The 22,207-nt window shown below is 41.7% G+C and overlaps 1 protein-coding gene across 8 annotated transcripts in view; it reads left to right on the forward strand.

Moving 5' to 3' along the window:
• The first annotated feature begins 4,062 nt into the window (after nt 1-4,062).
• Nucleotides 4,063-22,207, forward strand: part of ZNF536 (zinc finger protein 536) — a 342,702-nt gene continuing 324,557 nt past the window's right edge. For 5 of the 8 annotated variants that reach the window (XR_005702620.2, XM_040075270.2, XM_040075263.2 and 2 more), the window contains exon 1: nt 13,346-13,530. The gene's annotated coding sequence lies outside the window, so the exon portion shown is untranslated. Of the gene's footprint in view, nt 4,148-13,345; nt 13,531-22,207 lie in introns of those variants that run through there. The other 3 variants (XM_040075264.2, XM_058422062.1, XM_040075265.2) reach the window with 2 other exon arrangements.

Below are 22,207 nucleotides of genomic sequence, written 5' to 3' on the forward strand. Positions count from 1 at the left end.
GATGTTCTCCCATTATTTGCATCTGTCTGAAATGAGATCTTCCAGAAGGCTGTTGTTCCACAAAGGTAGAAATCATGGTGAAAGGCAATGTTGCCTGGCTGAGGAACTAAGCTTTCATTTCTCTCTTCCTGCTTTTTAAACTTTGACAAGTATGTAGCTGATGGCTTTTTCTCCCTGAGAAGTTGCCCACTATGCTGTGAGGCAGTGCAAGAGCCTTGCACAGTAAGGCACACAACGTACATCTCCTCTGATCTTTCCCTCTGTCCTCTGTATACAGAGTTTTTATCTTGTTTTGAAGAGGCAGAGTATTCCTGAAGAGGGACAGAAAGGAATACAACCAACCAAAGAAGTTGGAGAAGTAGCCTAAGGACAGTTGAGAGCACACAAAGGCTTGGAAGAGAAAAGACCTTTCCCTGGATGCAATAAAAGGAGAAAGGAAAACACTGAAAAATGGGGAGAAATAGGAAGGAATACTGGGGGGAACTAGAGAAGTGCTGATAGTGCTTGAGAATACGCTGAATTCTCAGAGATGTTAGAGCAAACTCTCCCTGAGCTTGAATCTGAGATTTTCTGAATCCCAGCTAACCACTAGTCATTGCTTAGTTACTGGAGCCTGTCACTGTGTCAATAAATTGAGGAGGTCTCTTGTCTTTAGGATGCACTGAGCTCATGGATCTACATTATCTATTTGTGGTCCACTTTGGGCCATCCCAGCCCAAATAATCATGTCTATGAGGGGCTAGGGAAGACAGTTTTGGTCAGTCTTGTTAACAGAATCCTCCACTGACAGCACCTCTGCCTGCAAGCCATAGTCCTGCTCATCCAGATTTGGAGAAGAGTTTGACATTTTCTTCCTGTAGAGCTGAATTGTAGAATCATCTGGACCATCCAACTGACTACAAAGAAACCAAAACCAACAGCAACAACAAAACATAAATTTGATTGGTGATTCACAGATGTTGGACCACTCCTCTACCCTCATCTTAGTGAGGGTTTAGTACCTAATCTCAACTTCCTGGGAGATGGTTCTTAATCTTTGTCCACTTGAAAGTTTCTGGAGGAAAATTGTTTTTCCCTCCAGAACAGAAAGAGGAGAAATATTTGAATTTCTGCAAAGATCAGAGTCAAAGCCCTCAAGTTCATGTTTGTTTTCACTCAAATTGTTGTTTCTAAATGAGCATCATGCACTTACTCTAGAGGAACAGGAAATCCCAGTTAGATGTCTCAAGCTCCTCTGCTGTCAGTTGCTGTTTCACCTATCTCTAGTCAATATTCTTATCTTTGTCTCAGGAAAAAGAACCATGGGGTTTTCCTGAGTTCTCATTCTTCTGTAACTCTTTGTGCAGTGCTCTGAAACCTCCTGTCTGTTGCTGATGCCAGGTACTTGATTTGGCCCCCGCCTCTGAAATGCCATCCCCACCTCTGTGGTTTGTTTTATGTAGCCCTAGGTCACGGAAATCCTAAGGTGAAATCTGATATTTTTTAAAAAAGGTATAGCTCATTCTTTTATGAGACTGCTAATAATGTTCAGCCTTGACAGGGTTAAAAGGCAACATCCATTTCCCCATTATCTTGTTTAAAAAGTGCCTTTTTTAAAGTCCATATGGCGACTTCCTTTCGACCTGCTTTCCCATCCTCGTCTCTTTGTCAGGGCTGTCACTTATAAAGAATCACTTGACTTACAATAACAAGTTCAAAAGAAGACAGAATATAATCAGTTGATCCACGAAGAATTGAAATAAAGAACACCCCCACTGCTCCAGTTATCATTCCCATAGAGATAGTGATATTATTGATGTGATTGCTATGCTAATTTCTATAGAAAAAACTTGTATTTTGGAATTTGTTCAAAGAGAATTTCAGACACATCAAATTGGAAAATGCAGAGTGAATTCCTAAACTTTTTCGTATAGGCATGGGAATCTTTTTTTTTTTTTTTTTTTTTTTTTTTTTTTTTTTTTTTTTTTTTTTTTTACGTTGAATAGCTCTGAACAACTATTTATGAACTTCACTTCAAATACCAATTGGAAAAATGTTGCTAATTTTTCAGTTATTATAGAAAGTTAATTCACTGTAATTTTAGGGGGAAAAAAAGTCCCATTGTAACCTTTAGGGTTTATTAATATCGCCCCCATAAGCTGCAGAAGTGGGACTGGACCAGAGACTACAGAAACAGAGGCTAGGGATTATAAAAGATGGGCACATTTAAGTCCAGTGTTTAGGAAGAGCTAATTAATCTATACCCCTTCCTCTGCAATTCCATAGTCCCTCTGGGAATTGCCACAAACATAAACTTTTTTTTTTTTTCTCATGGACTCCTATTTTAACTAGAAGGTTTCAGCTTGTGATGTTATGCTTTTTATGTAGTAAACTGATTTAAAATGTATGCCAGTCATCTTCAGGGAACTCATTTCAGTCAAGATGAAACTAGTCTTACCTGAATCAATGTTTTAAGTGTCCCTGTGGCTCGGCATTTTGAATAATCAATCTGTCTCCATCGCTTCTTAATCATGCGCATCACAGTCTTTTTTATTTGTCAACCCTTTCGGATCCTGGCTTTTTGTTATTAACATGCCCCTAATGTCACATGCAAGCCTTTTCTTTAAAACAAGCTGCTCATTGGTGTATTTTGATACTTTTTATTATTACTAAATCTTTTTTCCCATAATTACACCACAATCATTATATAATCCCATAACAAAGAGTCTATTGAGGCACCATGCTTTTGTCAACTATGGGACACAGAATCCATAATTGCATTATTCAGCTTCTCCCCCCCCCCCTGCTTTGTAGAAACACAACCTATTTCACCAGTCACATTTGCACCTTGTTTGCTTGGTTATATATTATTTACTAAATCGTTGCCCTGCGGATAAACCGTGTAAAGTTGCTTTAAAAAAGTTATTTGTTTGATAATTAAGTCCTGAAAACCCATCGTTTAATGATTATTCCGAACCCATAAGGCAGAGAACCTCCATGACGTTTTTCTCTAAGTTTAATTACCGTATGCTAATTTCCTTGCCTACTACGTGATTAATTAAAATCATATTTTCATAATCATTTGGCACTAGTATTGTTTTAGAATTATCATGATCCCCTAAATAGTGTATGTAAATAAAGTCGGCTCTAATGGAAAGAATCAAAATGCAACGCTGAGGACCTTTATGTGTTTGTATGCATGCGATTGGCAACATAACTGGCTTATTTACATTAAATACGCCACAAGGTTACAGTGCAGATCAACGTCACTTTATCGCTGATTACTTCTCTTAAACGCCGGAGCGGTGACTGATGCTCCGGTCCCCCTGTCCGCCAAGGTTTTCCCCGGGAGTTTTTTTTGGTGGTGTTTTTTTTTTTTTGGTTTTTTTTTTTTTTTTTTTTTTTAGGAGAAACAGACTTTGCATAGTTTCGGGAGCAGGTAAGAAGGGCGCTTTGTGGAGCCCGGCGCTGCCCCCGGGGGCTCGGCGGGGTTTGCGGGGCGCGGGCGCGGGCGGCGGGGCGCGGGCGCGGGGGCTGCGCGGGCGCGGGGGCTGCGCGGGGGCTGCGCGGGGCGCGGGCAGCGGCGCTGGCCGGGGGGCTGCGGAGCGGCGCGGGCTCCTCGGGGTGTTTACACGCGCTCAAGGTCACGACCAAGCTGCGCCGTGTTAAATGGTTTCTTAGTTGCTAGACAGGGAGAAAAAATGGACGATCACAGACCATTCTTTGTAGATTATTATATCAAGGGTTCAGCTTTTGGCTCATCAAAGCTAAATGCCGCAAGACCTATCTAGTTGCTGTGAATTATGCCAAGACGACAATGGAGTGCTTTTTTAATGGTACAATGCATTTCACCTACCAGATAGGGGGAGTCCACGCTGAGAGATGGGGATGTCTTGTGATGTTGGGTGATCAGTATCAATGAAGGGGGTTATTCTGAAAAGAGACAGATTAAAATAAAGCGCTCTTTGCTCGGGATGTGCTGGAAGCAGTTGGGAGGGCTACCCGGAGCGGGCGGCCGCGGCAGCCCCGCGCCGCACTTTTCCCCCTCCGCACAAGAAAATGATCAAGTCAATCATGTGGACATGCTTCATTATTCATTGAACACAATCTTTTACAACGCTCCGTTTACGTGCGGGAGTTTCTTCTACGCTTTGCTTTAAATTTTAAGGTAAGAAAGACAAAGGTAAAAAGGGGGTTTTTGAGGATCCGGGAGGCTCCCGTGAGCCATCAAAGAGGCTCCAAAGTCAGTCCGGAGTATGTTTTTGTTTTTTATTTCTTTTTAAGCATCGCAACGGGGCCTGCGTTTTCCACCGTGATTAAAAAAATACAGTATAATTAAATATCCATAGCAGTGACGTTTGCAAGCAGGGCTGTCAGGGGAAAAGCAGAAAATAATGAAAGGAGCGGAGAAGCCATTGAATGGCGCTATAGAACTTAGCCTGAAGAAAACCCTACGTTTTTCCTCTTTCTCTCTCGTTTCTTTTAAAACCGTTACTTTACAAAAAAGGAGCGGGCGGGCGAGGCGAGGGGAGGCGAGTGCCGGCGGCGGCCGCGGCGCTGCCCGGGAGCCGCCCGCCGCCGGCCCCAGCCCGCACCGACCCTGCCCTTAACTTGCCCAGAAACTTTTTGTTTTAAAGGGTTGCTGCGGAGCAAACTTTGCCGAAGTGACTTTAAACGCGGCCCCCCCTTTCTTCCTTCCTTCCCCCGTTAGGATCCCGGCTAATCGTGGTGTAATTTGTAAACTCTCCCCCCCCCCCCGCCGCGTTTTCCCGTTTTTTTTTTTTATTTTTTTTTTTTTTTAATCAAAGTTAGCTGATGCATACCATGTGTCAAACTTGTGAGATTCAAGTGCCTAAGAGACCTGCCATTTTGTGCTCTAATCGACCTCTTATGAATAGGAGCCGTGCATAATGCTGCGAGGAGCGTTGTGACATTCAAGTAGGCACTAAATGTCAGGCCAGGTCTCAGCCCTTTCGGGGGGAGCGGAGCGCGCCCGGCGGCGCCGCGGGGAGCGGGGAGGCACCTGCCAGCCCGCCGCCGGGGCTTTTGTCAGCGCCCGGAGAAAGTAACAGGTTAAGGAGGAAACTTAAATGGCAATCCCCGGCGGGGAGGGGGGGGGAGCATCACCTTGCCGGCGGCGCGCAGTGCGCGGAGGGCCGCGGGGGTGCCGCTGCCTGCGCGGGGCAGCGGCCTCGCTCTCCGGCGCGGGGCTGCGCGGCCGGGAGGCGGGGGGGCACCGGGCCGGCGGCGGGATTAGCGGGAGGGGGAGAGGAAGGAGAGATTCTTTGAGGCTGTGTAGGAAAGAATCCAGATTTTAATGCGCCCATCTGTTGCAGTTTTGCAAATAATTAATATATATGTGTGTATGTGTGTGTGTGTGTGAGAGAGAGAGAGGGGCCGGGGGAGCGCTGCCGCCTGTGAACTTCAACGCAAAATAAAAGGTCGCGAAGATTTATGCTGTTTATCGGAGGGTCCGCGGCTCCCGCGGGGCGGCTCGCATGGGCTCCATCCGAAAAGTTAGTTGCCGGCGTGCCCCGGCGCGACGGCGGGGCCGGGGGCACGGTCCGGCCGCGGGTGCCGGCGCCCGGGGCGGCGGGAGCGGCGGGGAGGGCTCCGGCCGCCGCCTGCTTGCGCGGCGGGCATTGTTTCGGGGTGCGTGCGGCGGATGTGGCCGCGGCTGAAACAGTGTCGAGGCGGGGACGTGATTTGTCAGAGCCCTCGGTTCGCACTTGAGCGGCGGCCGGGCCGGGGAGCGGCGGTGCGCGGTGCGGTGCGGGGCGCGGCGCGGGGCGCGGCGCTCCGCGGGCGCGGGGCAGGGGCGGGCGCGGGGCGCGGCTGCCCGGCCGCCCGCGGCGGGAGCGCTCTGCGGGGCTGTGCATTCCCTCGCCGCCCCCCGCCCCCCCGTGCAGTTTAAAATAAATCCAACAGGGGCCGTGTTTGCTGAGCTGATGTGCCCGGCTGATACAGATAGCGGCGGCGAGCCGCCCGCTTCTGTGGAAAAAGACTATTTTAAGTGTCATAATTAAGTTTAGAAGCCTTGTTTGGGCTCATTCACTGCTCGAAATAAAAAGGACTGGCTGCTTTTAGACCCTTTCTGAAGGGGTTGGCTAAGCGCCTCTGCACGTTCGCTTGGAGAAGAATGTTTTCTTTTCTAGTTTAATATTAGAAACTATATTTTTACTTGTTTAAACCGGATTTGATTATTCCTGTGGAGATTTTTTTTCCTCTTCCCCCCCCCCCCCCCCCCCAATCGCTCAAATCTTTGTTCATTGTTCATTGACTGTGGAAGGCTGCTTAAATGTACGGAGAGAGGGGGGAGGCCCCCTCGGTGGTTTGATGTTGAAATAGTAAACCTGAATGAGGAGGGTGGCTGGAAAAGTGGACATTGCAGCTTTAATTAACTTCAAGATGCTTCTGCGAGGACCAGAGCGTAGTAGTGACGTTGCCTCATAAATCTGTCCAGTACAGTGCGTTGCATTGAACTATTACAGTATCACCATCATATTGAATATTCACTACCTATCCGGGAGCAGATTTGCATAATTGGATCTCTTTTAAATGAAACTTGTTTGCAAAAACCCAAACAAAACCAAAAAAACAAAAGCCCAAGTGAAAACCGCGGCGATCTGCATGATTATAAAGGGTTCAAACATATCCGAAAAGTAAGTGACCTGCATAAGTACATCAATAGGTTAAGTGCAAATAAGATGAGAAGTGCTTCTGAAAGCTGTACATTCCCTATGTGGTCTCTTGGGTTATTTCTCAATAGCGGGATTTTTTTGTAGCCTCAGGGATTTTAGGTTTTCTGTCTGCTTTCATAACTTTCTTCCCTCACAGTTGTTATACAAGGTGAGGCTTTTGTACCATGCCTGTGTACCTGTAGTGATATTTTAAAAGAAAATAGATTAACAGTTTGTAATTTGTGCTGTTTGATTTGTATAATTATGGCTACTGTGGAAGGGAAATGTGTATTGCTGTTATATTTCTGGTCATTGAATCACTAAATATGTCAGAATATTCAAAGATTGTTTGTGTATTTGTTTGTGTATGCTTAAAATTCGACTTAAGTTATCTAAGCTGTTACTTCTTAAATCAGAGAGGCAACTAGCTTTATAGTGTAACCCCCCATTCGATGGAGGATGAAGATGACTGAAGTAATTAAAAATACCAGCGATTTTTAGAGTGAATTTGTAGCTTCTGTGTAAACCCCATCTCCCCTCCTTACCGAGTGGCTGGCTTGCAATATTGCAGTTTTGGGTCGGGCAGGTTGAGAAGTGTTCTGTAAAATCAGATGCTGGTGTTTCAGATGCTGCGAGGGAAAGTTGTGGAGGGAAGGCAACTGAGAGCTGGAAGTTGCCTCGTGGGGAAGGGGAGCAGCCATCGGTGGGGCGAGCCGGGCAGAAGTGCAAAGTCTGCGTGCAGCCCAAGCCTTGCCCCGGCTCTCCCCCCTCGCCGAAGGCTGCTTTAGTTATGATGTCATTCTGATAGTGGAGAGCAAATGTCTCCTGATTCTACCATTAAACGCCTGGCTGATTTGCCTGATAATGATAGCATTGACGTCCTGCTCCTTGACAAATGCAAGCCCTATGAGCCCTATGAATTAACTTTTTTCCCATAGCTGGGAGCCAGCTAGCTTTACGACTCATGAATGTAGCAGCACTTCTTTGACAGATTACTTTGAACCTCCTCAATTCTGCAACAAACCCCCTACTCTAAACACCACTTCTGTTAGGCTGCTAGCAGACCCCTGGACAGTTTGGGCCTGATTTGCAGGGCTGCTGGGCATTTATCACTTCCACTGACTTCAGATGGAGTTGTGGGTGCTCAGCAGCTTTGAAAATCAGGCCCTGTGTTCAGTCAACAGATGATGCCTTTTTTTTTTTTTTTTTTTTTTTTTTTTTTTTTTTTGTGTGTGTGTGTGTGTTGTGTTTTGTTTTGTTATTTTTTTAAAGTTAGACAGTTAAAGAGGGCTCTATGATTTCTAGTCATTATAAAAATATTTGTAAATAGCTTGAGTTGTTTGTCCTAGTCTGGTCTGGTTTACCCTTTCTGTTATCCTTTTTTTTTTTTTTTTAATTTTATTTTCAATTAATCATCTAGTGGACATGCTTTTAATCTTCATAAGAAAATAATCATAAATGAGTTGTTTAAAGTTTTCAGAATGTTGTAGAAGAAAAATGTTTCCAGTTTGGTACCAAGTGCTGAGAGATTCGATTGCTGTTTCAGAACGTGCACTAGAAGAGAGTCTCGGTACAGTTGCTAAACCCTGCGACTGGGTGCACTTTCTCATGTCTGCTCTGTCTTCAGATTTTGCTCCTGACTCTGAATTTCTATCCCTGCAGGTAAATGAGATTTAATATGATGGGGTTTTTAAAGTGCCGGTGACTTAAACTTTGTTTTCATGTGTTGTTACGATGATGACAATTAACAACTACAGATGTAAGAAAGGTCAGCTTCTCTGCTACTTTTGCAGGGAATGAACGTGAAGTATTTGCAGGCTAAAGCTGTGTTTTGCAAATGATTTCCTGAATATATGAGTTGCTGCGATGGAAACACTGTATTAAAAGTCTTCTGATAAATTGACTATGTCTTTATTAATGGAAAAGAAGAAAAAAGAATTGTTCTATGGGCTTTTTGACTTCTGAACATATTTAAGCTCTAATACTCAGCAAGTTGTCTGGCACTGTCTTCACTGTAGGCTTTTATATAATGAAGAGGCTGATTGTCATATTTTTGTCCACGCCAGAGGCCAATAACCCAACCCATTCATTATCAGAAGAGAGTAGCCTGTAAGTTGCAACATCAGTACCACTGTTTTGCTTGCAGCAATGAAGACAGTGCTGAGATCAGAAATTGTGATCTTCAGTACAGAAAGCTGACACATTAGGTTGTTTACTCACCATGGAGCCTTAGGTGACCAAAGAGATACGCAGTAGAACAGATGTAGAAAAATCCACTAGTCCATTAAAATGGGCTGTGCTTATTCCCTGAGAAGCACAAGTTTCATCAAGTGTAGGGAAATCAGTAAGAAGTAATTTTTCCAAATGTTGATTTTTGCTTAAAGTTGACTTTGAATTGCACAGGTGTTTTTAGAGTGCTTTCACTGGGAAAAAAAAAAAAAAAGAAAAGAAAAAAAAGACATGATTTATATGAATTTTATGAAAATGGAAACCAAAGCCATAGATAGATTTATTTTTCTAGTTTGAGTGTGGACAATTAAAGACTTTTAATCTTCTGATTAGTGTACTTTAAAAAGATTGTAAGCAAATCTACATTTTAATCTCTGCATTTCTCTCAGACACCTGAAGAGAAGTATATCGGCTCTTCAAAATACTAAAAACAGTATGATCTTGAAAAACTATTTTTCTTTCTTCTCTTTCATACCTTGCATTTCTCTGAGTTGCAAGCAATTTGGATTCAGGGAAAGACAACACAGATGAAAAAAATGGAATACATACTCTTTCTTTTATAGAAACATGAAAAAACTTATTTCTGGCAACTGTAGATGGAAATCCAAATTTCTCTCGTGAAGAAACTCCAGACGCAGATATTTGTGGAAGATGAAAAAAAGGATGAGCTACTGAAAGAAAATATGTAAAAAGTAAAATAATTCTGATGCTTAACTGGCTGATCTCAGGGTTATTGTACAGCTGTGTGGTTCCAGCTTCCAGTTGTGTGGCCGAATAGGGAGTATGAACTTTCTCGGACGAAGGCAGTGATCAGCATCTGCCCTTGGCTAGAAACAAGAGAGAATTGCAATGATCCGATAGATGTTTAACGTCAAATAACCGAGGAGCGTCTGTCGAAATCGGAGTGGATCACAGTAACTGCTATGACATTTTCACTCATATTGGCAGGTTAAGCAACAAAGCCAAGCACTGAGGGAGAGATTTGAAGCATCTTTTCAGGGACAGCAGAGATCCAGATCAGGAAACAGGTAGGGGAATAGGGTAGCAAGGGAGGATTTGGGTTGCCTCTACCCAACTGCACCAAAGCTGTCAATAAATATGCTCCCAGAAGTAGAATTCTCCCAGTATTCTGAACTTGGCACCTTTCCCTTAAATTTAAATTTGCTCTAATTTTCAGGTGCATCTTACTAGATAACCAGATGCATCAAAAAGGCAAAAGAATTATAGAGGAGTAATTATAATTAGCCTAGCTGTCTGTGTTTTTAAAAAATTGTAAGATGGGTCCTTGAAAGTATTTTGAAGTCACTGTTTTTTACAGGTCTTAATCTAAATACTCCATGTGAGATTGTTTTCTAAAGAGATGGGTTCATTGGGTCAAGTTGAACTATATTAAAGACAAACAATTTTGTTATAATCTGACTGTCTTTTAAACACAGACAAGGAAAACAGAACTAAAATAGCCACACGAGCCTCAATATCTGATCTTTCCTCCATTGTGCATTGCAGTATAGGAGCAGACTCACATAACCAAAAGCAGAATTAGGTAATTCCTTACAAGTATTTGCCATGTTATGAAAAAAGCAGCGCTGCTGATCATGGTGGGACATTAACAGGCAGATCTGCAGGTAGCAGTGCCTGAAAATAATGATGATGGCTTCATTCCCATGGCGTGGGGCAAGCAACAGATCTTCAAACCAGGAGCTCGTTTTTCGTGCATTAGTGTTGAACTGTCCAGCTGTAGGAATCTCGGGCTCCCAGACAGAGAAAGTGCTTGCCAGGAGGGTAGAAACTGGTGAAGATTAAGCAGGGTTTATTCCAGCCGGGTACCACAGTGCCAGGGAAAGGATGCTTGGAAAAATTTGGTCCTGTCTCAGTTTTGTTAGGAGGAGAAGACAGAAAGGCAAAGCAAAAGGAGAGTATGAGCTGGTTTTCACTCCCAAGAGGGGTGCAGGGGAGGATTGTGACAGGGACCACTACGGGCCTGTGGCTGCCACTCTGCCTTGGGACAGCCTGGCATGTCTTGGGGAGTGTTCCTTGGCGTCAGCCTTAGGAGGGTCAGGGTGCTGTGGTGCAATGTGTGCTGCAGGTACCTCGCTATCCTGATTCTTCCCATTATGCTAAGCGTGTTTCAGCCTTTACGTGAATTTCGTTATTGTTTCTTTACATTACTTTTTTTTTTTTTCTTTTTTTTTTTTTTTTTTTTTTTAGTGCCTTTGGGATATTCTGCTGCAGTCACTGTGGTTCTTTGCGAGGAGGATGGGAGCCCTGTTGAGCTTGTCAAAGCTAAAAAAGGGTTGCTATAAAGCGCCACAGTCTACTCGGTCAAACAGGGCTATGTGTTGTGCTTCCTCCATAGTCCTGGCCCCTGCTGATCTGGGAATTAGCCCTGGTAACCCTGTGTTAGGTTGCCATCCTGGCATTAAATTTATTTTTCTAAATGAGAGCATGCAGTATTAATGCTGTTTATTTCACTCTCATAAGCTGTCCTTCACTTATTTTGCAGACATTGTTACCATCAATCCCATTATTGGAATACCAGTAGTAGATACAGATAGATTTAGATAGGTCTCTGTAATCTAAAATTTAGAGAAACATGGGTAAATAGGAAATTAGGGCAGAATAACTTCATGCAAAGGACATATGGAATAAATTATCAGCAGGGGAAGGATAAATGAGTTCGAGGGAAGCCTAGGTTTGTTTCTTGAGAAAGAGCATATGAGAGCTTGGGTGAAGAAAGCAAGGATAGTTCCATATGGATAAGCTACATTTAATTTGCATGTGTGTTTCCTAACACTTGTTCCCTAGATCTTGTTTCTTCAGGGGTCCTCAGAAATCTTAAAACATAAGATAGTGCAACATTTTAGTTTTGCTAACAGTTTTACTCAAGGGAATGATGTGACAGTGAAGTGTTGATCAAGTGAATTAGGGAGAAACCTTTTCTTCTCTGGCATTTGTTTTTAATTAACAGAAGTAGAAATTGCCTTCTACTCTAGTGGCTAAGGATTTTTGATAGGTGTGTGTCCTAGTTCAATGGTATTGAAATATGATATGATATCATATTTTGGAAAAAACCACTCACATATACATGCTCTCTCCCTCTTTTTTAAATTTTTTTTTTAATATATATATATATATATTTTTTTTTTTAAATACTTTTTTTCTCCAAGGTTTGCATGAACGTTGTTATGGGTTCCAGTCTACACTGGGACTTCTGAGGTTATTGAATGTTGGGAGTTGACTCAATATTGGAAAGCAGCACTAGTTTTGAAATTGCTGCTTCAAGTAACTTTTACCTTCATTTTGTTGGAATATATCCTGCATTTTGAGGAAAATTATGAATCTCTCTTCTCCCAGGAAAGCACATAAAGTTTAGCAAAATTTTATTGATTTTGATGTGATTTCTAGCATCCAATTCTGCTTTTGTTACTTCAGTCTGGGTATGACTGAGTCAGTGGATAAAACTTCCTTACCTGGTGAAACTCATACGATTTTTAATTTCACTGTAAGTACAATGTGCAACTCCACTGATTCCTGATTAAACTTTTTCTCCTTTCATCATTTCACTTAACAGAAAGGAATCCAACTTTTTGAGTTTAAAAAAAAAAAAAAAAGCAAAGATTATAGGCAACCCAAAACTGAATTGTGCAATAAAATGACTATTTATTACCTTTTAATGTAACTGCTTTTCATTGATTCATAGAGATTTTGCCATAGGAGTATCATTCCTCCTAGGGCTAATAAAATAACCAGTAGAAGTTAACCCAGTATCATTATTAGCACCATAATACAGACTAAAAAACCTCCACTGCTCCAACTTCTCCCTCCTTTGGATTTTACCATAAAATGCCTCTTAAAATAGCTTGGCTAGTTTGAAATATTCTTTACTGTTTTAAAGATCAAACGTTCAAGCATCTTTCTTTTTTTTTTTTTTTTTTTTTTTTTTTTTGCTTGGATACACAAAGCTATATGCCTGTGCCTGCATAAATGGACATGCTATGAGATAAATGAGCAATAGGAAACCCACAACAACTTCTGGATTAGAATTTCAATCTTTTGTTTGCTTGGTTGTATCTTTGGCATGCTAAGGGCTTTCCAAATATAGGAATATAGTTTCTGGCCAGAACTAGCTGCCATTTTCTTATTGCAGTTGAAAAATACCAGTTCATTAGTTTGCATCAACATGCTGCATCTTTGAAGGATTTCTCAGGTCCACAATTGAATTTCTGCTCAAAATGAGAGAGTTGCATCTCTGCACTTCATTATGAACTGGTGATTATGGAATGCACCTGGGTCACTGGAGAGCTGGATTCAGATCGTTCCTCTCTATCTGATTTGAATCAGCTTTTTCAAATCAAGTTTCTCACATCCCAGGTGAGTGCTTTAAAAACACACTTTGGCGCTTCTTTTTAAGTTCCTGCTTCAGGCTATTCCAATTTAAATAATCATGTAATTATTCAGTGGGTCAGAAGAGAACCGACTCTTGGCTTGGGCACTTCAGTGTGATGTGAGAGACTGAATCCAACTGGTTCCAGTTGCAGAGGCTTGTAGCCTGCACTCTGGAGTACGACATGGGGAGAGCAGTCTCACATCCTTACCTCTGTCTTGCCAGCTTTTTGTTTTGAAAAACTGCAAAAGGTATCAGGTTAGTCCCAGAGGGGAGCAAAAGGAAATTCTGAAATCTTCAAAGTATTTGTGATAGTGAAAAAATTCTTTCTTGCATAGTTCACAATTCAGCTATTGTAAAAGTCAGTTGGTGGTGGAGTGCATTTTTGTAATCCAAAATTTTTCATCTCGAAATGGAGTTTCGTTGCCATTATTTTTGTTTGGTGGATTATGTGTTTGAACACAATATTCTTATATGCCCCTGAGCAGCTCTAGGAGGTGTAATGGGTGAAATGTTAACCCTTTCTCCTTGTTACTGCCTTGGACCTTGTGTAGCAGAGAGTTTGCTGTGGATGGCTCTCTGGGAGTACTGGGAGGAGGAAAGAAATGCTGTGCAAATGCCAGCAAGTGCCTGAGAGATGCAAGGGGTACTGCACTTGTTCCTTCTCGCAGGGAGAACCTTCTCTGAGGTGTAGAAGATCTATGAAACTAGCAGATTTCTCTGTCAGGATCTCTTAAAAAGCAGAGAAGAAATGTCTTAATCTGTGAAAGGGGAATCCACAAAGGGAGGAAATCCTCCTTTTCTTAGAGATAGAAATACTAATTTTGATAGCTTCTGCTTCCTCTGTCTTTCATTCTTAACTTGTCTGGCAGCACAACTCTGGCAGAATCTATGCTGTATTGGTTGGTTCCCCTCCTGGCTGCTCTGCAACAGTGATGGATGGGAGCCAAGGGAATAAATATAGCTCCGAGTTCCAGTAGTAACCCCCTGCCACACTTCTACACAGAAGCTGGGAGGTCACGGGGGGAGAGGGAATGGGCAGGCTCAGGTCTGACTTCAGCAGAGAGGGTGTTTCTGTGCTCCCTGAGGAAGGGGAAAGGTGCTGCAGAAACCCACTCGTGCCTTTGTTTCCATGCAGAACTGAAGGGATCTGTAGATCTATTTTAAAAGCATTGCCATTGGCTGTGCAGTTTCCATGTGAGTTTATTAAATGTGGACATTTTTTATATGTAAAAATAACTTCACCATTTTGTTATTTCCTTTTACGTATTTCACTCCGGTTGGAAAAATGAAATCAATCTAGTCAGCTTTTCATCAGTTTCTCTTTGGCTGTCTTGCAGTTGCACAATGCTGCAGTGCTTGGCTAGCAAAAATGTTTACAACGAAAAATTGTTTTCAATGGGATTAAAAAAAGAACCATGGAAACATTTTTATTGGTCTTCAATTTTTGTGCAACTTGAATTTTTACAAGACCTAAACCAAATCAATGGTGTGGCTCTAACTTGATTTTAAGATTATACTCTATTTTTATGTATATCTGCAAGGTATAGACAAGATACTGCTACAATCCTCTGTCACAAAATACAAAAAATTCTAGCCTATTTCTCAATGGCTGGTTCAAAGTCCATGGAAATCATGAGCACCCTGCAATTCACTTTCAAGGGTTTGGGGTCAGACCTTCCACCTGTGTGTAAATATCTGTTGTAAGTTGGTTTAAGCTGTCTTCATCGTTTAGGTCTGCTTTGAGTTGATCTCTGATCTGTTAATGCTGTGAGATTGCTACAGCTGAGGTGAATCTGGGGATATGCCTGCAAGCCTTAAATATCTTTATTGCTGCTGGCACCTATAGAAATCTCATATATGAGGAATATATAAAGTCAGATCCATGGAAGGTTAACCGTAATAAAATCGTAGGAGTAAAATATTGTCTGACAGCTACCCTTTGCATCAAAACTCTTAAATTCTTTTTAAAAAGGTGCTTGTGATGAGTGTTGCGTTACTTTGGATTTTAATTTATTTTGCTTTACAGTTTAAGTAGTTCTTCTTGGGATGGCCTGAATTTGTGGCTCTTGATGGCTGCTTTGTGAATATGTGGACTGGGGCAGTCTGGGGAGGCACTGCACCTCTCCAGGGGGTGCTGCCAATAAAAACAGAGAGAAATTACACGAGCACCCTGAGCTGTTTCTCGCACTGCCTTTCTACCTCCATCCAGTGTCCCTCAGCAGCCACCATGAGCCTACCATAAGAATGAGGAATGGGGCCCCTTGGGTACCCTTTGAGAAGGGAAAGCCTTTCTCTTAGAGAAACATGAATTTCATGGGGCCCAAGCTTGCAGATAAAAACTCTTCCAGTGTTTTAATGATCAACATTCACTGCTGAGTTCACTAATTGAAGACCTTAATGAATGTTGTAATGATCAGGTCTGTTGTCACTGATTCAGTACCTTGTTTTCAGGTGTGAGCTGGCTGAGTCAAATTTAGTTTTCTTTTAAGTGAAATCATCGTCAGACAAGCAAAAAAATCACCGCAACCCCCCCTGCTTTATAAATACAATATATCACCGCCTCTTTCAAACACCAACTGTTGATTGGCTACCACCCATGTCATGATACTAAATCACTGACTTCAGAACATTAACCTTTTGCTTACTGAATGCAAGTTCTGCAGTGAACTCACAATCACCATCAAGTTAGACAGAACTTGCGTTTGATGAGATAACTGTTGTGCAAAGAAACAAATTATCGTGCAGACTTTTTCTGTGATATTAGGAAAGATATTGAAATTTATGATTTAAAAATAAAACCAGCTGAATTTGAAAATGGTTTACACATGTGTAACCTGTAATGCAACACAATTTTCATTCTCCTGCTCTGTAGCTGGTATAAAGATCTAAAAGTAGATTTGATGCCTCTTTAAAAATAGTCTGGCTAGTCCATAGTTTTCAACTGCATGACACTTATTCATGTAACTTTTTTAGAAGAAAACATCTTTTCAGAATGTTGATGTTTTTAACCATGTGAGGTCTATTTCTATGGGTTTGTTTTGCTTTGATGAGGTTTTCTCTGGGAGATTAGGTTTTTGAAGATGTGCTTCATGTATTCAAGTCAAATAAAATACTACCTATTAGATTGAAAAAACCCTCTTTTTATGTTTCTCCTTTATTAATATAGATTTACAAATAAGTATTCAGAAAATTTTTATTGTTGCGTGTTATGCCACATCATATATCTTTTGCTAATTGTGCATTCTTTTCTTGGTTTTAATTATATTGTGGAGCAAATGTTTTGTTGTTTAAAAAATAGCGTGGCACAATTTCATAATTTCTGATTTAATAATGAAACTACACTTGAAGACCCCATCACTTTCTTCCTTTAAGGTGCCAATAATCTCTGCACCTTTCTCTCTGATGCTGGTGGTGGAGCTGAACACAATAGAGCAAACCAAAGATGAGTGAAGGAGAAGCACTGGCTTTCAGCATGCTTCCTGCTATGTGTGTGGGTAGCAGAGCAGGATCTCCTGGATCAGGGTCTCTGGGTTATCCACAGTGCTAGGGAAGCACGACAGGAGAAGCGGCGCTGGCAGAGAGAGGGAGGAGAAGTGTTGCACGTGTTTTTTCATACGGGATTTGAAGACGACTTTTCTTTTGGGTAATTTCTTCTTATTTGAAATAGGAAGTTGGTTAAACAAGAAAAAGTGGAGGAAGGGAAGTGTCTTGAGCACTTTCTGTGCTCTGTTTAGATGCATGTGTGTTTCACCCCCCCGGAATTATCCAGAAAGCATCTGTTAAAAATGGAAGTTCTCCTTGTTAAACTGAAAGTTCTGCCAGGCTTGGAAGCCATTTGTACCCTGTTCTGCGTCCAAGGTGCTTCCCGTGTGCTCCTGCTGCGTGTAGAATTTAGTCCTGTCCAGTTACTTTCATTTAGGATCTCCCCTCCCTTGAGATCAGTATTTAGCACTGGAGCAGCTTTTATATGTTGAATAAGGATCATTTATTCCTATAGAAATAAGAGGGTTTAACAGCAATGTACAATCAATATGCAAAAGCCTGCTAAGATAATTTATATTCATATGTGAACAACATTAATTCTAAACAATGTTAAACCTTTTGTCCAATGATTGCTGGACAACTAAGTGAAGAAGGCTCTTCTAACTTATTAGTTTATTATCAATGATATTGCTAACACTTAAATTCTCCAATTAGGTAACCCAGTTACCTATTATTCTATTAGGGCTTGCTGCTCTCTGATTAAAGTCCATACTGAAACACTTCTTGCCTTAGCACAGGTGCCCCATCCTTCTATGAGCAGGTGTATGTGGAGTTTGGCATGTGTACAAGAAGAATGTAAATAATAATTACTGAATAATAATTTAATAATAAGATGCTTTCATGCCTGTCTTACAACTGCATGATATGAAGATACATATAAATGGTATGAATACATTTGTCTTTGAGAAAGTGATATGACAAGAATAAGAATACTTTAGAATGGTCTCTCTTTTTTATTATGTTCAATATTTCTTCCCCCCTTGGTTTACATGCTTAATTTTTCTCAGGAAGGCCATATGTTAACAAAACTTTCTGTAGCCTATAGGAATTCTTTAGTTTGTGGGGAGGATCATATGTACTTTCAGCTGTGAATAATTTGTGGATTTAATTTGTTTCACGAGCTCTTTTTCAAATTTTATAAACAAGATGTTCACATACATGTAAGGACTGTCAGTTAAAGCTGTTCAGTGCCAAACCTTATTGGTGTAGTGCTACGAATCCTCCTGTACTGCTTCAGTTGATCTTAACTGAGCATTTCTGGAATAGCATTTGATCCTGACTTAGTGCAGAGGTATTGAAACGTGTTTAGTTGTTTGGCTAATATTGGGTGTCAGGAGCTAAAGCATTTCTGTGCTGAATTGGGCCTTCTGCAGTTAGAAAAAGTCAAGGCAGTAAAAAAATCCTGAACACAGTTCAGTTAGTTTATGATTTAGGTGTTACAGTATTTTGAAAACCTGCAATAAGCCATATTACCTTCTTGGTTTTTAAAACTTTTTTTATCTCTGTTGCTCCCATCAACAATCTGTGATTTCAAAAATCATGTGTGGTCTCATAATTGTTTTTTTTAAATTGGTTGGAATAGTAGTTCCTTTAAAAATGTGGTTCAAAGGGAGAGTTGCTTTTCATACTTTAGAATAGCTGTGGTCTTGAATTACATTTAGAAAAAGATGTATTAAATATAAACAAATCCAGCGTTCATGTAAATGTTAATTAAGCTCACATCACAGAAGTGTGCTTTTTTGTGAAGAGCAGGAAAATTCTCCACGTTTTCTTGTTCTTTTCACTGAGCCTTGTCTGGCATCACTCCAGCACCACCTTCCCACAGCAGGATGGCTTCAGACACCCCAGGGGATGGGGCTGTTCCCTTTGCCCGTGACCACTCCTGGCTCTGAAGCTGCTGGGTTTCTGGAGCAGCTCCTGCCAGGGTGGCCTGGCTGAGCCCTCACCAGCTGCAGGTGAGGAAGTGTGCAAGGCAGGGGCTTGTAAGAGTTTTGTACTAGCACACACAGATGACGAAGACAGGACATACTTGTAAGGGGTGGGCAGGACAGGCAGGAGCTGGAGTGCCACTGCTCGTTCCTGTGTCAGAGGTGGCATCAGGGATGTAGGGGCTGCAGACCATGGGGGCTCCAACTTGGAGGCCCAACTGAGGAAGAGCAAGGTGAAGAAAGAATAAGAGAAGTTTTTTTTGTGGGTGTGTTTTTTTTTTTTTTTTTTTTTTTTTTCCCTTCCCTCCAGGAGAATGCTGTCCTTTGTGCATTCAGATCAGAGCAACCCAAAGCTGTATAAAATACTTCTTGCACTCTCACAGGTTGTTCTGTTGAACTGATATTTGCTGTTTTAGTTTTATTTGCAGACCTTGATATCAAAGTCACTGCTCTTTCCCTTCTCATTGGAACTCCTGGTAAAATAAGAGATCTGTACCAAATAATGAAGAATTAAACCTAACAGAATGAAAAATTAACATGCTAAATATCATAAGTAATGATATAAACAAGGTGCTATGTCATTCTGCTTGCCAAAGACTGAGCCCTCTTTTGTCCAAAATCAGATTATGTTCTTCATCTCTCTAATGGAACTATTAGAAAATTCATGTTGGAAGCCAGGACCTTATTTGTGATGCTGCTTCTCCTTTGGGGCTGATATTGAAGCACATGCACAGTATAAAACTTCAGAAAGAAGGCAAATATCACATAGTTTTAGACCAGGATTAGCAGCTAGGACTCTTGAGTGTCATCTGAACATTGATTATTTGTCAGATAATGCAATTACATTTAATGGAGGGCACTGCTCAGGAGTTACACAGTTTAACTAGCACGTTTGGGTTTCATGCACTGCACCATGCTCACAGTCGCAGCAGAAACATGAGTGACATTTGACACTCGCTTGTGGTGGTACTTCTCCAGAGCAGCTGCACGTCACAACACTGAGAAAACCCACAAAATTCTTGTTCTGCTCTCCTTGCTACCGAGTCTTGTTTATGCTATCCCTGAGAGGCAGAGGCTGCCCAAGAGAGCGGTGCTGGAGGATGGTGTCACACGTGGTGTGTCTGTCAGTGAGCTGACACACTCGCTACCGACTGTGACATGTCACTGACATGAAAACATACAGTGCTGCTGCAGCTTGGGGCACAGCACAGGTTATGCAGCAATTGCACTCTGTTTACATCTGTGTGACAGACCCACCAAGAAGCATGAGAGTCTGGGCCAGCCCCCAGATTTCAGGGTTTCTGCACTGCCATTAAAAGAGGAAGAAAAGAATGATGTGCCTAAGATGGTTTGAAATAAAATAGAGAAGACTCCTGTCCCTGTCCTCACGTGAACCCTAATAATAACAGGGAGGACTCCACCATCTCCTTATTGCAGTGCATAAGGATCAATTAAACAAAATTCTTGATTCTGTTTTCCTTATTGGCCTTATAGTCTATTACTAAGTCTTGGCTCCATTGAATAATGGGCACTTTTACCATCGAGCTCACTGGAACCAAGGTTTTCTCTTCAAAGTAATTGTCAGCTTTACTCCTCCCATGGACAGGGTGCTGATTTGTGTTCCTGAGTCATTCCAGTGATCCTTAGAAAACCCTCCCTGCTCAAGAAGCCTAAGGCTGGTAGGCTGACATGTGGTTTTATTCAGTGGCACCACCTGTGATCTTCTCTGACCCAGAAAAGTGCCCCTGAATTTCAGGTGATTGGGCAAGCCCTAGGACATCCTCTAATGCTCTTCTAGGCATACCTGCTGTCAGTTCTGGCTTGGCCATACCTGGGTTTGAATAGAGTCCCTCAGGTTGTCGCCTGCAGATAGAAGAGCTGCTGACTCTTCACAGTAGCAGTCAGGGGAGCCCTGCTGACTAAAGGCTCTGTATCACAGTGGTAGCCATAATGGAAGTGCTCCATCACACAGAGATGAAAACATGATTAAGTATCTGAACTTGGTTTATTCATGACAAGGCAGTATTTAGCTCAAACCTTTGAGTATCAAAGAGATAGCCTTTACTTCAGTGACGCTGAAATCTCCAAAACTGTATTTGCATGTTCCATGCTGGATGGGGCTTCTCAAACTGTGACTCAGTTTCCATGGCCAAGAGTTAAGGTGTTCCAAGAATAGCTGCCTTAGATGGGGTGTTTACACCTTTTATCTGAACTTCTCCTTTTATTTAAACAAACACACCCAAACCCTGAGGAGTTCAGTTAAGGCTGAGCTTCCAAAACTGTCCTAAGAGTTCCATCTGGTAACTGTGTTTTAAATCTGAGCAATCCTAGTTTGACTGTTGTTGATAGTACAAGCTGAAGTAACAGATTTCAGTAGAAACCAAAAGGGAGAGATGAAAGTCCTAACACAGCTCCTCTCCCGCATGCCTCAGAAATCCCAGACTCTGTCTTGTCTCATCTGTACAGCTGAGAACTTTTCTCTTTTAATGGAAAATTAAAAAGCACAATCAAGTTAAAGAATTGAAGTCTACAAAATGTAGATGGGTATTTGTGTATTTAAGTTCTGAGAGAATTTTGGTAATTGTGTGTATAGTTGTGAAACCCTGAGGATGTCCAGCAGTGGCAAAGCATGTGGATGAGCACTGCTGTGGTGCATGCAGATAATTCATATTTTCATAGGACTTGATAGTCAGCATGGGAGTAATAGACTTGGCTAATGAAAGTGGCTGCACCTGGTTGAGATCCTGCTGGAAGCTTTACTCTGTCAAAGATACTTATGTGTGGGTGCTTCCTACTTTATCAACCTCACCCCTTCCTTGTGCCCTTAGGCTTAGTTGCATTAAGGAACTGAAACACTTGAGATCATTGCTGTTTTGGCAAAAGCTGGCTCTGCATAAATGTAAATGTCTCTGAAGGCTGCTCTTGCATGCAAAGTTATTTGGTTATTTGAAAATGTTTTTTAATCTGGTAGCTGAATTATTACCTTCATAAGCTGTAGCTTAAGTTCTGTGTAGGTTTTATCCATAACAGCATGGCTTTACGTTTTTCTTCTCAGCTCTGACTGCATTCAGCTGGTGGCTTCCATATTGACAGATAAGCTGGATGTTGGTTCCATGAAAGTTGCCCCTTGGTGAAAGGACTCTAAAATCAGTGTGACCTGTTGGAACACCAGGCCCCTGTGCAAATGAAAATGTGCCATCCTCAGCTGTCAGTGCAGTTTGCAGAGAAATGAGCACATGACAGCAATTTGAATGTTGAACCTTCTTTAATTCAACACATCATTTGGTTTCAAAATAGTTAAGTAAATTGTATTTAAATAATTGTAAACATTCCAAATAGTAATCCAAAACAAATTGTACTTTGCATAATCGTAACTTAGGAACAAAATATTGCAATACAAATCAAGGAAGAGTGAAAAAAAATTGGTAAACAAAGAAAGTACATTTAAATTTGTTCACATA

Source organism: Hirundo rustica, chromosome 11 (assembly GCF_015227805.2).
Source record: "Hirundo rustica isolate bHirRus1 chromosome 11, bHirRus1.pri.v3, whole genome shotgun sequence".
NCBI lineage: Eukaryota > Metazoa > Chordata > Aves > Passeriformes > Hirundinidae > Hirundo > Hirundo rustica.